Source organism: Coenobita brevimanus, chromosome 42 (genome assembly GCF_032717465.1).
Source record: "Coenobita brevimanus isolate Jiangsu-jjx chromosome 42, ASM3271746v2, whole genome shotgun sequence".
NCBI classification, from domain to species: domain Eukaryota; kingdom Metazoa; phylum Arthropoda; class Malacostraca; order Decapoda; family Coenobitidae; genus Coenobita; species Coenobita brevimanus.
In genome coordinates, this window is record NC_136995.1 from 3,947,772 (window position 1) to 3,962,500 (window position 14,729).

A 14,729-nucleotide genomic window follows, 5' to 3' on the forward strand; every position below is an offset into this window, starting at 1 on the left:
TGTAATACGACCCCGAAGCAAGTGTAATGCGACCCCGAAGCATGTGTAATACGACCTCGAAGCATGTGTATTACGACCTCGAAGCATGTGTAATACGACCCCGAAGCATGTGTAATACGACTCCGAAGCATGTGTAATACGACCCCGAAGCAAGTGTAATGCGACCCCGAAGCATGTGTAATACGACCTCGAAGCATGTGTATTACGACCTCGAAGCATGTGTAATACGACCCCGAAGCATGTGTAATACGACTCCGAAGCATGTGTAGTACGACCTTGAAGAAGCATGTGCAATACGACCTCGAAACATGTGCAGTACAACCTCGAAGCATGTGTAATACGACCCCGAAGCAAGTGTAATACGACTTTGAAGCATGTGTAATACGACCTCGAAGCATGTGTAATACGACCCATAGACTGGAAGGAGCACGACAAAAAAAAAAATAAAGCAACTCCAATTATTCCCATTTCTGCGCCTGTATGAATGTAACCTCTTGCTTTTCACCTGAGGGAACTGGACCACTCCCTAAACATGCATGCTAAGTCGTGGCAGCATGAAAATCGATGGGTCTTGGTGGTGAGATAGGCAGTGGTCCTCTTTATAAACAGTCGCGTCCACCCTTCGGTCTGACTACACCTGGCCATCACCTGAACTGAATGGAGTGAGGGATCTTTGACAGTTCATGGACCCCGGTATATGTACTATAATGTTGGATAGATAGTGACTTCAGGGAAATGCGACGTCTTCCTGAGTTACCATATTACAGTGCACCAACCCCGTGTACTGCCTCCTGTCCTCCTCTCCACCTTATCATCATGTGGAGTGAATGCCCTCTCCCCGGGACGTATGCGCCTGAAGCAGCAATAAACGTTTAGGTAATGGATGAGTGACGTGTGTGTGTGTGTGTGTGTGTGTGTTTTGATCGTGGTCATCATCATCATCATCATCATCATCATCATCATCATCATCATTATCATCATCATCATCATCATCATCGTCGTCGTCGTCATCATCCCCTCCCTTTTCTTACCTGGAGGTAGGTGATGTAGTGTACAAAAGGTCAGGAAGGGGAAATGATTACGATAGTGGGAGAATTAATGAAAAGCATGCACAAATGAAATGGGCAGCAGACTCATCTATTCACTGTTCAACCCCCCGGAATCCTGGCTTGACATGATAGGTACATCTGTCCACATGTAGCTTCATAATTACCTGTCAGGATCAGTATATTATGTGTACTAGGAAAAAAAAAAAAAAAGGAAAGTGATTTTTAAGTTGCAGAGGTGGAGAAAACACAAACAAGAGAATATTTGGGATGGGATGAGATTCAGAGTTTTTTCCTCATGACAAACGTCTTATGAGACATGAGTTTTACCTGGCTCACAACCCCATCCATATCCATATTGAACATCCATGGGACATCACACAACCTTGTCTTACTCCGACACAGATTTTATTCCACCCACTTAGATGCCCACCTCCCCTTAATGCATGCTTCACGACCATCATAAAACCTCTTAACGACATTTACCAGTTTACTATCCTCACACACCATACTTACGCAAATTCTTCCATAGTCCCTCTCTGTTTATCTTGTCATGTGTCTTTTCCAGCCACATAAATGCCATAAAAACCATATAACCCTTCTCACAGGCCTTCTCCACTATCTGTCTCATTGCAGATATTTGATCCACACATCCACTGCCATTCCTGAAGCCATTCTGTTTGCTGCTCGCCAGGACTTTTGATATATCCCTTTTTCAGTTATGTATACCTCTTCCGTACACCTTTCCCACAGCATTGAACAGACTAAGGCCACGATATTTTTTGCACTCCCCATCACTCACCTACCGTATATTCTTTTACAGGGATACAGCCATAACCATTCTCTAGTCTGCGGGTACATTTACACTCCTCCAGGCTTTCTTACGTATTTCCAGCAAACACATCATTCCACTCTCTCCACTACCCTGAATCACCTCTGTATGAATCTCTTCAACACTAGCTGTCGTTTCTTTCCTCAGCTGCGTCACAGCATTCTTCTTTTCTACCGTGTCACATGTCCTGGCAGTACATTCTTTCTCTGCACACGACCCAAACCAATCATGTTGACTATCTCTCTGCTCTCATCATTCACTATTCATCAGCCTGTCATAATATTCTTGCCATTGCTTCTTACTTCACATTCATTTGTTAACATTCTTCCACTTTCATTCCTCACGCTTTCTCACTTCTTTCAACCTACACTTCTACAGTTTCGCACCTTTTCTCAATTAGTTTCCTGTTTTCAGAGTAAGTTGCTTTCATATATTGGTAATAATGTAAACGCTGATCTGTGTTCCATTACTTATTGATTGCTTTTACCAGCTGTCACGCCATAATACTATCTTGTTTATTTTATTGCTAACATCATTTACCGTCTTATATCCCCGGGAGTGCGGCTTTGTACCGACATTACAGCCTAGCATCCTCGTTTGGGGGCGGAGGGGGTGGGCAATCTTCAGGGACGTGTGGGGGTGGGGAGGGGAACTCATGGCTCGGTCGGTTTAGTGCTGGCCACACATTTGGAGGACGCTCTGAGTGGTGAGTTCGAACCCCACCGACTGCCACTGAGTTTGGATGCTCACAAACTAACGCCTGTCCACATCAAGCAATTTACCATACCTACACCATGACCTAATGTATATTTAGACCATGGCCTACACCATACCACTGTCTGCTTCAAATGTCTTCTGTCTCACCGTCTTTGCCTAGTATCTGCCCTGCCCTCCTCGTAACCTTCCTGTGAGTTTACATTTTGGGGGGCCTAGCTGGACTACTCCCTCGGATTGGGGTGACTCTTCCTGGACACACATGACCCCGCTGCATACAAGTAACATCAGTGCAAAGACATCTCGTATACTCAGTGCCCTGATAACACTCACAGACACTATGTTTGAGCAACCGAAAGAATCCTTGAAACCCGTCTATAAACAATTCATCTGAACAACTGTGAATTACACTAACCCCTGCTGGGCCTTAACCTTAACCAACGCAAAAATAGATAAGATGGGAAAAACACCGCACAACACACAAAGAGTAATGAAAAGGTGCACGAAGACCAGATGTGTTGATAACCTGTTTCGAGAGAGAATATTACTTTCAGTCGAGGAACTAATGAATATGAGAGGAATACAGTTCATCGCTTCGTCTCAAGATCCATTCCATACTGTACTTCTGACATTATGCTACATCATCCCCCACCACAGTGATACAAAAAGACCCAACACTTCACGTAGTATCTTAGCAACATCCTTCCTCCTCAGGCCAACACTACATGTCACAAACACTTACATTAATGGAGACACCACAGCTAATCAAAGCCTTCAGCCAAATAATAACCTTTCATTAGTCACCCCCAGACATCCATCCCTTAGAAGCTTCCCTGCCCAGAGAGACACGAGTACATCTAGCCAGACTGCGATGCGGCCACCTCCCTTCCCAGCCACACTACCAACACAAAATACAACTCACAAGCAATTCATTATCCCCACATTGAAGTGCAGCTCCCAACACCACAACACACATACCTCATGCGACATACTACCACATCACAGCCTAACCTCAACAGAAGACCTCTGGGAGCGACCGGTTGAAGTGGCTGGCCTCTTGCAGTCCACGAAATTCACATCTAGAGTAGCTTGGGGTGCAAATATCATCAGCAGCAAGAACATTCTCAACAACAACATTAACTATTAACAACAACAGCAGTCCTCTGTCTTTACTGCCTTTCCGTAACCACCTATTTTTCTGTCTTCCTTTCCCAAACACATATATATTCAGTTTCCTGCCATCCATCCCTTCATTATTTGGCTCCTACTTGCATGTTTTTATGTCCTGGTTTCCCGTCCGTTACTTCTAGATTCTTTTCACGTGTATTTACTCCAAGATATCACGTCCATCCCACCTATCTGCCTGCCTACTTACCTACGTTTACTGTACCTACCTACTTTCCTACCTTCTTACCAGTCCCACCTACTTACCAGCTCTCCTGTCAGCCAAACAACCATCCTACCACTCTACCCGCCTGCCTATCAACCATCCTACCAATCTACCTACCTGCCTATCAACCATCCTACCAATCTACCCACCTGCCTACCAACCATCCTACCAATATACCGACCTGCCTACCAACCATCCTGCCTACTTTCCGATCAGTCCCACCTACTTACCAGCCCAACTGCCTACCAACCCACCTGCCTACCCGCCTATATAACTACCCACGTACAGTCCTACTAATGAGATTTGGGAGTAGCATCATAGTCCTCCTCCTCCTCCTCCTCCTCCTCATCATCATCATCATCATCATCATCATCATCATCATCATCATCATCATCATTCCCACTAACAGCCTGCATGGGGTGGGAGGGTTCCATAAACGTAAAAAAAAGGCCTTCTTATCAAACTGTGTGCAAACCTTTATAACGACACTAGTAAGCTGCCGCAGAATTGGCCACGTGCGAGTTTTAGAGTACAAGGAAGATGTAGGAGCCGAAGATAGCACAGCAAGAAGCTGAACGTGTGTGTATGTGTGTGTGTGAGAGAGAGAGAGTGAGAGAGCGGGAAGGGGGGGACCAAAGGGTATAAAAGAAGGCGTGTGTGTGGAAGTCTGAGTCAGGTGAAGCGTGGTTGCCCTCGCGGCCACACCATGGGTATCTGTCTGTTGGTGTTGCTGTTGGGGTGTTTTGGGGGCAGCGTTACTTCCATATCGCCTTCCCCATCACCCAACTCCATACCAGCCACTTCCCATCTTTCCCAAGTCTCTCTCTCGTCACCCACACCCATACCAGCCTCTCAAGTTCCTCAAGCCTCTCTCTCATCCCCCACAATCACACCAACCTCCTCCCAAGTTTCCCAAGCCTCTCTCTTGCCACCCACACCCATACCAACCTCTTCCCAACCATCCCAAGTCTCTCTCTCGCCACCCACACCCGTACCAGCCTCTTCCCAACCATCCCAAGTCTCTCTCTCGCCACCCACACCCTTACCAACGTCTTCCCAAGTCTCCCAAGCCTCTCTCTCGTCACCCACACCCATACCAACCTCTTCCCAACCATCCCAAGCCTCTCTCTCGTCACCCACACCCATACCAACCTCTTCCCAACCATCCCAAGCCTCTCTCTCGTCACCCACACCCATACCAACCTCTTCCCAACCATCCCAAGCCTCTCTCTCGCCACCCACACCCATACCAACCTCTTCCCAACCATCCCAAGCCTCTCTCTCGCCACCCACACCCATACCAGCTTCTTCCCAATTATTCCAAGTCTCTCTCTCCCCACCCACACCCATACCAACCTCTTCCCAACTCTCCCAAGCCCCTCTCTCGCCACCCACACCCATACCAGCCTCCCCCAATCTTTCCCAAGCCCCTCTCTCGCCACCCACACCCATACCAGCCTCCTCCCAAGTTCAACCCCACAAGATTGACCGGCGCATTGGTATCAATGGGGGCTTCATTGTAGTTCGTCCCACAACCAGATTTGAAGAGGTTGCCCGGGAGATTGAGGCCACCCTCGAGGAAGAGTCAAAGGAGGATGACCCCCAGGACACCTCCAGCGATCAAGAGTCAGGTGAAGATGACTCCCATGATTCAGTTGAGGGCGACCTTGATTCAGCTGATGATGATTCCAGTGATTCAGTTGATGATGATTCCAGTGACTCAGTTGATGATGATTCCAGTGATTCAGTTGATGGATACCCCCACGATTCGGCCGGCACTGACAACCATACTTCAACTGCCAACACCCGCTACAGGAAGGGATTCAGGCCTGCCAAGGTGACAGTGATACAACGCCAGCCGCACCGTGAGTATGTCCAGAGCTCCCGTGGCAGAACCAGACCCAACCATACCGCCTCCGATGGTAAAAGAGGACCCAACCATGCTGTCTCCCGTGGTAAAAGAGAACCCAACCATGCTGTCTCTCGTGGTAAAAGAGGACCCAACCATGCTGTCTCCCGTGGTAGAAGTAGACCCAACCATGCTGTCTCCCGTGGTAGAAGTAGACCCAACCATGCTGTCTCCCGCGGTAGAACTGGTCGCCACCTTGCCTTCTCCAATGTCACAGTTGAACCCAATTCTCTCGCCCCCCGTGACCGACATAGGCCGTATCGTGTCTCCCATGATGGTCAGAAGAAGCCCAACCATAACCACACCATCCCCTCAGGCAAATATAGTCCCTCCCGTTCATTACTGATCTTCAGCGACGAAGAGGAACCGAAGGAAGAGGAAGAGGAACCGAAGGAGAAAGACATCACCGATCGAAGCCTGTTCCTCAATGACCTGGAAGAGGAAGAAGAGGAGAAGGAAGAGACCCTCGATCCGGAAGAAGCGAAGGAGAATATCGTCGAGGCGGAGGGTTTCGTGATGGAGTTTTTCTTTGACCAGTTACTGAGTCAGATATTCACCCTGGGAGCCAATGGAATCGTGTGGCTGCTGGAGGAGGCCGGTTTGGACGAACTCTTCAGCGTGGGTGAGCTGGTGGGCACCTTGTGGGGGTTTTACGACCTGAACCAAATGTTTGTGTCGTGGCTCAAGGAACAGGGGTATATATAAATGATAGTGAAAGTAGTAGTAATAGTAATAATGTTAAATTACTACTGCAACTACTAAATAATAATATAAATAATAATGATAATAATAGTAGTAGTAGTAGTGTCAATGATAATAATATTGATAATGATAATAATAATAGCATTAATAATAATCATCATCATCATCGTCGTGTTAATGTCTTCCCTCTCTCACCACCTCATCATCATCATCATCATCATCATCATTTCACTGCTTTGTCATCATTAAGCTTGGACATAATCACACCAACCAGGAGTATATATATATTCATTGGAAACTATATCTAACGCCAAACTTCCACTTCTTCAGGTGATTTCTCGCGTGTTGAAGGGACGGCTTGGCGTTGTGAATGACTTGTATCACTTATTTCATACCCCCACTGCCATATCCACTCCCACATCAGCAGACTGGGCCATATTTCCTACTCCCACTCCCACACCACCAGACTGGGCCATTTACTGCTTATTCCCACTCCCACATCCACTCCCACATCAGCAGACTGAGCCATTTACTACTTATTCCCACTGCCACATCACTCCCACACCAGCAGTCTGAGCCGTCCCCGCAACACGGAAGAAAGCATCAGGGGAGTTTCTGGTGCAGTGCCATATAAGGGTCACCGTATTTTAAGTCAGGCCAATGATCTGTCGGCTGGAGAGAGAAAGAGGGAGAGAGAGAGAGAGAGAGAGTGTGTGTGTGTGTGTGTGTGTGTGTGTGTGTGTGTGTGTGTGTGTGAATTGACTGTAAGTAACATTTTTGAAGAGCTAAAGAGGTTGATTAATGTTTCTGTTATGATAAATGTAGTTATGATAATGTATGTATGTATAGGTATGTGTGTGTGTGTGTATGTATGTATATATGTATGTATGTGTATGTATGTATGTAAGCCGTTTCTATATTTTTTTTTTAGTTGTTACTGTACTGTGATAAATGCAGGTATGATAAAAATGTATGCATGTAAGCTGTTTGTTTAATTTTTAGTGTTAATATTATTCTGCTGTGATAAACGCAGTAATGGTAGAAAACTGTATATATTTTAGCAGTGTATTTTTTTTTGCTGTTAATATTTCTCTGCTGTGGTAAATGCAGTACTAGTAAATATGTTTATGTTAGCTGTCTGTGTTTGTGGTTTGTTATTGTTTATTCTGCTGTGAAAAACAAAAAAACAGCTATGATGAAATGTATGTATGTTAATTATTTGATATTGTTTTGTTTTGTGTTTTAGTGATTAGTTAATGTTGTTCGGTAATAATGAAAATAAATATATAAGCTGTTTATTGAGGGTTTGGTTTGGTTCTAGTGGTTAGTTAATGTTACTCTGCTGTGATAAAAGTTGTCATGTATATGTAAGCTGTTTAATGTGTGTGTGTGTGTGTGTGTGTGTGTGTGTGTGTGTGTGTTCAGTATGCATATAAGTCGTGTAAATTGCCTTGCTGGTGCTGCTGTCCCATTCGCTTATGTATTTCTAAGTACAACAAGGATTTTCCCCTCGTATTGCTTGCCCTCCATCGTAATATAGTGTAGTGTAATTCTCATACCCTGTTTCACTTCATTCAATTACTGGGAGGTTCATAATTGGCATAAATGTATTCCCAGTAGCGTCGGAAGAAAATTGACAACTGGCGAAGTACAATGAAAACCTGTATCTCTTCTAGTGTGTATTTCAGATGGTTTTGATTTTTCCCGCTATGTATTCGTTCAAATTTGGGAAGATGCTTGTATCCGTCTGTACGTGTAATGATATCGCTGGACATAGAAATAAAAGAACATAAACTAAACTCCTTTCACTCTTACTTGGCCTAAAATTGCCATCTCTCCACCTCGAATGCTGAGCTGTGGCAAGAGATTAACACGAGGACATCGCGCTAGTCACGAAGAAGTGCAATGGAAAAGAGCCACAGTTTCGTCTTTTTCCGCCACAGAGCTGCGTGAAAGAACCAGCAAAGGGACGAAAATCTGAGCCAGGTTAAAATGAAAGAAGTGTAGATTACGTAAGCTTATATCCCTCGTGTGTACCGTTGAATTCACTCGCCCGTGGTACAGTGGTTTATGAATTTCCCTAACACCTCTTCCTTAGCGAGTTATTTTTGGCAACTTCTTTAAGTCATTGGCCTGTCTTTTCGTATACAGGTTAAGCAAACTCCATAACACCTCATCCTTAGCGACTTATTTTTGGTAATTTTTGTAAGTCATTGGCCCGTATTCTCGTCGGTTGAGAAGCTCCCTAACACCTCTTCTTTGGCGACTTATTTTTGGTAATTTCTGTAAGTCATTGGCCTGTATTCTCGTCGGTTAAGGAAGCTTCGTAACACCTCTTCCTCAGGGATTTATTTTTGGTTATGGCTGGTTAATATTGTTTTCTACGGTATTTATGCAGAGTATGGCGATATTGAAAGGATTTGTGTAATATGTATTAGGACAGTAAGGGTTATTAAGCAAGATCTGTTCATTTCAGGATGCTGGAGAGAGAGAGAGAGAGAGAGAGAGAGAGAGACTCGTAATCTCTTTGGGTAAGGAGACTCCCTAGCACCTCTTCCCTAGCGATTTATACTCCAAATCACCCGTTAATGTACTCATTTTTTCTTCTTGTATCCTTTTATTGCCGACAGATTGCATGACTGACACAAAAAAATAGTAACGGAGCAGAGTCTGAATTAAACCGGTAAGGAAGAGGTGTTAGCAAGTTTCCCAACCGACCGAGAATACCGCCCAGAGAGAGAGAGAGAGAGAGGGAACTGGAGATCGTAGGTAGAATTAAAGACACAGTGAGGGAAACAATTAATATTAATACCAGGCTATCCTACAGTAAACAGGATCACACCAGAGGATGTTAGTACGTGGAAATGTGAATGTAACCCCAACCCGAAATCGTCCTCATACTGTTCTTCTTACCTCCAGACGATTTTCATAACTTAGGGAGAACCACAAGTACTGAGGGGGTTTATGAATGCTATATCCCTAACCCCTCCAGTTTGAAGTCCCCCCTGTGCTTAGAAAATCGTCCTGGAGAGTGTAAAATCGTCTGGAAGTAGGAGAAAAAAGATATAATTAAAAGGCAATATTGTTATAAAACTGCGTGGCGTCATCAGACATTTCGCTTGACTCCAACTGTTAATCCTAATGTCTTGTACCACCTGTGTTATTGTTTCCTAACCCCCTCCTCTCTTTTATCTTCTCCTCCTTGATTCTCTCTTTGACCCCTCCTCTCTTTATCGTCTTGGATCTCTCTATGACCTCCTCCTCCTCCTCTTTATCTTCAGCTTGATTCCCTCTGACCTCCACCTCCTCCTCCTCCTCTTTATCTTCATCTTGCATCTGTCTGACCTCCTCCTCCTCTTTATCTTCATCTTGATTCTCTCTGACCTCCTCCTCCTCCTCCTCATCATCATCATCATCATCATCTTCTTGAATCTCTCTCTGACCTCCTCCTCCTCTTGACCCCATCCCTTGACCTCTCTACTCTTGACCCCATCCTTTGACCTCTCCACTCTTGACCCCATCCCTTGACCTCTCCTTCTGTGACCCCATCCCTTAACCTCTCCACTCTTGACCCCATCCCATGACCTCTCCTCCTGTGACCCCATCCCTTGACCTCTCCTTCTGTGACCCCATCCCTTGACCTCTCCTTCTGTGACCCCATCCCTTGACCTCTCCACTCTTGACTCCATCCAATGACCTCTCCTCCTGTGACCCCATCCCTTGACCTCTCCATTCTTGACCCCATCCCTTGACCTCTCCATTCTTGACCCCATCCCTTGACCTCTTCTCCTGTGACTCCATCCTTTGACCTCTCCATTCTTGACCCCATCCCTTGACCTCTCCACTGTGGACCTCACCCCATGACCTCTCCATTCCTGACCCCATCCGTTGACCTCTCCACTCCTGACCCCATCCCTTGACGTCTCCACTCCTGACCCCATCCGTTGACCTCTCCACCCCTGCCCTTGTCCCTTGACCTCTTCACTCCTGACCCCATCTCTTGACCTCTCCACTCTTGACCCCATCCCTTGATCTCTCCACTCTTGACCTCATCCCTTGACCTCTCCACTCTTGACCCCATCCCTTTACGTCTCCATTCTTGACCTCTCCACTCCTGACCCCATCCCATGACCTCTCCTCCCTGAACCCCCTTCCTTGACCCCCAGACTCGTCCCTGTCAAACATAATTATTTTTATTTCTTGCCCCAGTTTTTCCATCCTCGTCTTATGTGCATCGTATAGTCAGACCTTTAAGTACGAACCAAAGAAACTCGGAAACTCGTCTGTCATAAAAAAAAAAAAAAAATGAAACTCGTCCACCATGAAAGCTAAATATTCTGAAACTCGTCCACCATGAAAGCTAAATAGTCTGAAGCTCCCCCACCATGAAAGCTAAATATTCTGAAACTCGTCCACCATGAAAGCTAAATATTCTGAAACTCGTCCACCATGAAAGCTAAATATTCTGAAACTCGTCCACCATGAAAGCTAAATATTCTGAAACTCGTCCACCATGAAAGCTAAATATTCTGAAACTCGTCCACCATGAAAGCTAAATATTCTGAAACTCCTCCACCATGAAAGCTAAATATTCTGAAACTCGTCCACTATGAAAGCTAAATATTCTGACTCATCCACCATGAAAGCTAAATATTCTGAAACTCGTCCACCATAAAAGCTAAATATTCTGAAACTCCTCCACCATGAAAGCTAAATATTCTGAAACTCCTCCACCATGAAAGCTAAATATTCTGAAACTCGTCCGCCGTGAAAGCTAAATATTCTGAAACTCGTCCGCCATGGAAGCTAAATAGTCTGAAGCCCGTCTACCAACCATGAAATTAAATAAAGTCTGAAACTACCTCACTATATATTGCAAGTACAGTATATTCCTTCTCTGTATATCCCTGCACTGTATAAACTGCACATGAAAGGGGTCCAAGTTGGGCAGAAAGTGTTGTCTCCAATGATTTTTGTGTGATTATTATTATTATTTTTATTATTATTGTTGTTGTTGTTGTTGTTGTTGTTGTTTTTGTTCTGGCACCGTTAAACCATTGGCAGCATCGTCGAGGGTCACACGCGACACCCCGGGTAAAACCTAATGAAAGCAGCAAGACGTATGTGTGCCATCCCTCACTGTGCTGGTGTTAATGTGTACCCTGGGACCACACCACACCACAGTGCACCGCACCGCACCGCACCACACTGCATCGCACCACACCACACCACACACCACCACACTGCATCGCACCACACCACACCACACACCACCACACTGCATCGCACCGTACCGCACCACTCCATATCCCACCACACCACAACACACTGCAGCGCACCACACCACACCACACCACATTACATTACACAGCACCGCACCGCACTGCACCACATTAAACTGCACCACGTCGCATTACACTGCACCACACCACATTACACCTCACCACACCACATTACACCGCACCACACCACACCACATTACACCGCACCACACCGCATTACACTGCACCACACCACATGACACCGCACCACACCACACCGCACCACACCACATTACACCGCACCACACCACACCACACCACACCACACCACACCACATTACACTGGACCACACCATATTACATTGAACCACATCACACGACACCGCACCACACCACATTACACCGCACCGCACCAGACTACACCACACCACATCACACCACACCACACCACACCACACCACACCACACCACACCACATGACACCCCACCACACCACACCACACCTCACCTCTCCTCACCGCACACCACACCACACCACACCACACCACATTACACCTGCCCCCTCACAACTCACCGGTCAAAGGCTATTCTGCTCGACACGGGATGAGGTCAAGGAATGAATGGGGTGAACGGATAGCGTCAAGAAATGAAGGAGGTTAAGATTATAGGAAACGAGGATTTACGTGGAAGAATTATACCTGTTTGGATTTATGCTTAGGTATTTGAAAGAAGAATATAGGAAAGGAAGATTACATGGGAGAAATATATCTATGTTTGGATTTATCTCTTTCTTTCTGTTGCCAGACGCCTTAATCCCGTATGGGGTGGCCACAAACAAATCGCCTCCATGTCGCCCTGTCCCCCGCCATTTCACTGCCTTGCTCCCAGCTCACACACACCCTCTCATATACCTCTGTAGTAAAAGAGGATTACATGGGAGAAATATATCCCCTGTTGAAACTGATGCCCATACACCTGAAGGGGAACCAACTCTGGCGGGTACTTGATGTCTGTCTATCAATTGCCAGACGCCTTAATCCCGTAAGGGGTGGCCACAAACAAATCGCCTCCATGTCGCGCTGTCACCCGCCATTTCACTGCCCTGCTCCCGGTGTGAGTGCCTGTCAGGAATTACGTTTGGGATATCTGTTCATTATAATCCTTCCCGAATGAATAGTTGGATAGTAATTTAACCCTGACCTGCAGATAAAAGAACCCTGACCTGCAGATAAAATTGAATCCTGACCTGCAGATAAACCCTGACCTGCAGATAAAATTGAATCCTGACCTGCAGATAAACCCTGACCTGCAGATAAAAGAACCTTGACCTGCAGATAAAAGAACCTTGACCTGCAGATAAAAGAACCCTGACCTGCAGATAAACCCTGACCTGCAGATAAAATTGAATCCTGACCTGCAGATAAACCCTGACCTGCAGATAAAAGAACCTTGACCTGCAGATAAACCCTGACCTGCAGATAAAAGAACCTTGACCTGCAGATAAACCCTGACCTGCAGATAAAAGAACCCTGACCTGCAGATAAAAGAACCCTGACCTGCAGATAAAAGAACCTTGACCTGCAGATAAAATTGAATCCTGACCTGCAGATAAACCCTGACCTGCAGATAAAAGAACCCTGACCTGCAGATAAAAGAACCTTGACCTGCAGATAAACCCTGACCTGCAGATAAAAGAACCCTGACCTGCAGATAAAAAGAACCCTGACCTGCAGATAAACGAACCCTGACCTGCAGATAAAAAGAACCCTGACCTGCAGATAAACCCTGACCTGCAGATAAAAGAACCCTGACCTGCAGATAAAAAGAACCCTGACCTGCAGATAAACGAACCCTGACCTGCAGATAAACGAACCCTGACCTGCAGATAAAAAGAACCCTGACCTGCAGATAAACCCTGACCTGCAGATAAAAAGAACCCTGACCTGCAGATAAAAAGAACCCTGACCTGCAGATAAACCCTGACCTGCAGATAAACGAACCCTGACCTGCAGATAAACCCTGACCTGCAGATAAAAAGAACCCTGACCTGCAGATAAACGAACCCTGACCTGCAGATAAAAGAGCCCTGACCTGCAGATAAACGAACCCTGACCTGCAGATAAAAGAACCCTGACCTGCAGATAAAAGAACCCTGACCTGCAGATAAAATTGAACCCAGACCAGATAAAAAGAAAAGCCACTAGTCTTGCGTCAGAAATTATATATCTATCTGTCAATCTGTTTATCTATCTCCATCTATCTATCTGTCTATCTGTCTCCATCCATCTATCTATCTGTCTATATCTTTTCATGTCTGTCCATCTATCTATATATTTTCTATATTTGTCTATCTTTTATCCTCTATGTCTATCTCTCAGCGATTCTTTAACATTTTCTGCCCCCAATACTCCTAGGTTCAGCTCCAAGTCAGCCTGATATTCCCTTTCTAATATTTATACTATTTTTTTAACCTTCAATTTCCTCCCCCCCCTTGTCTGAGGGCAGGTCAGTTCTGGCGAGTGTATAATTATAGGTCAGGCGGAGGTATCGGCAAGGCCGCACTCCCCCGCTCATATGCCACATTTAGGAGGGGGGGGAAACCTTTATACAGAAAACTCTCCTTGATTTTTACCTCAGTGGTGGTGTGGAACAAAAGTCATAATAATTTCATAATTAGTTTCGGAAATACACCAGTTTATATAAAAACCGAGAGAGAAAGAGAAAGCCAGAGACACAGGGTAAGGATCATGGAGCGGGGCTGCAGCGGTGGCCGATGGTCGGTGACATCCTACCTCTATGGTCGGTGACATGTGGATATGGCAACAGTGGGGGAATCCCAGGTCATCCCGCCTGCCCCACCACAGCGTTCATTTCT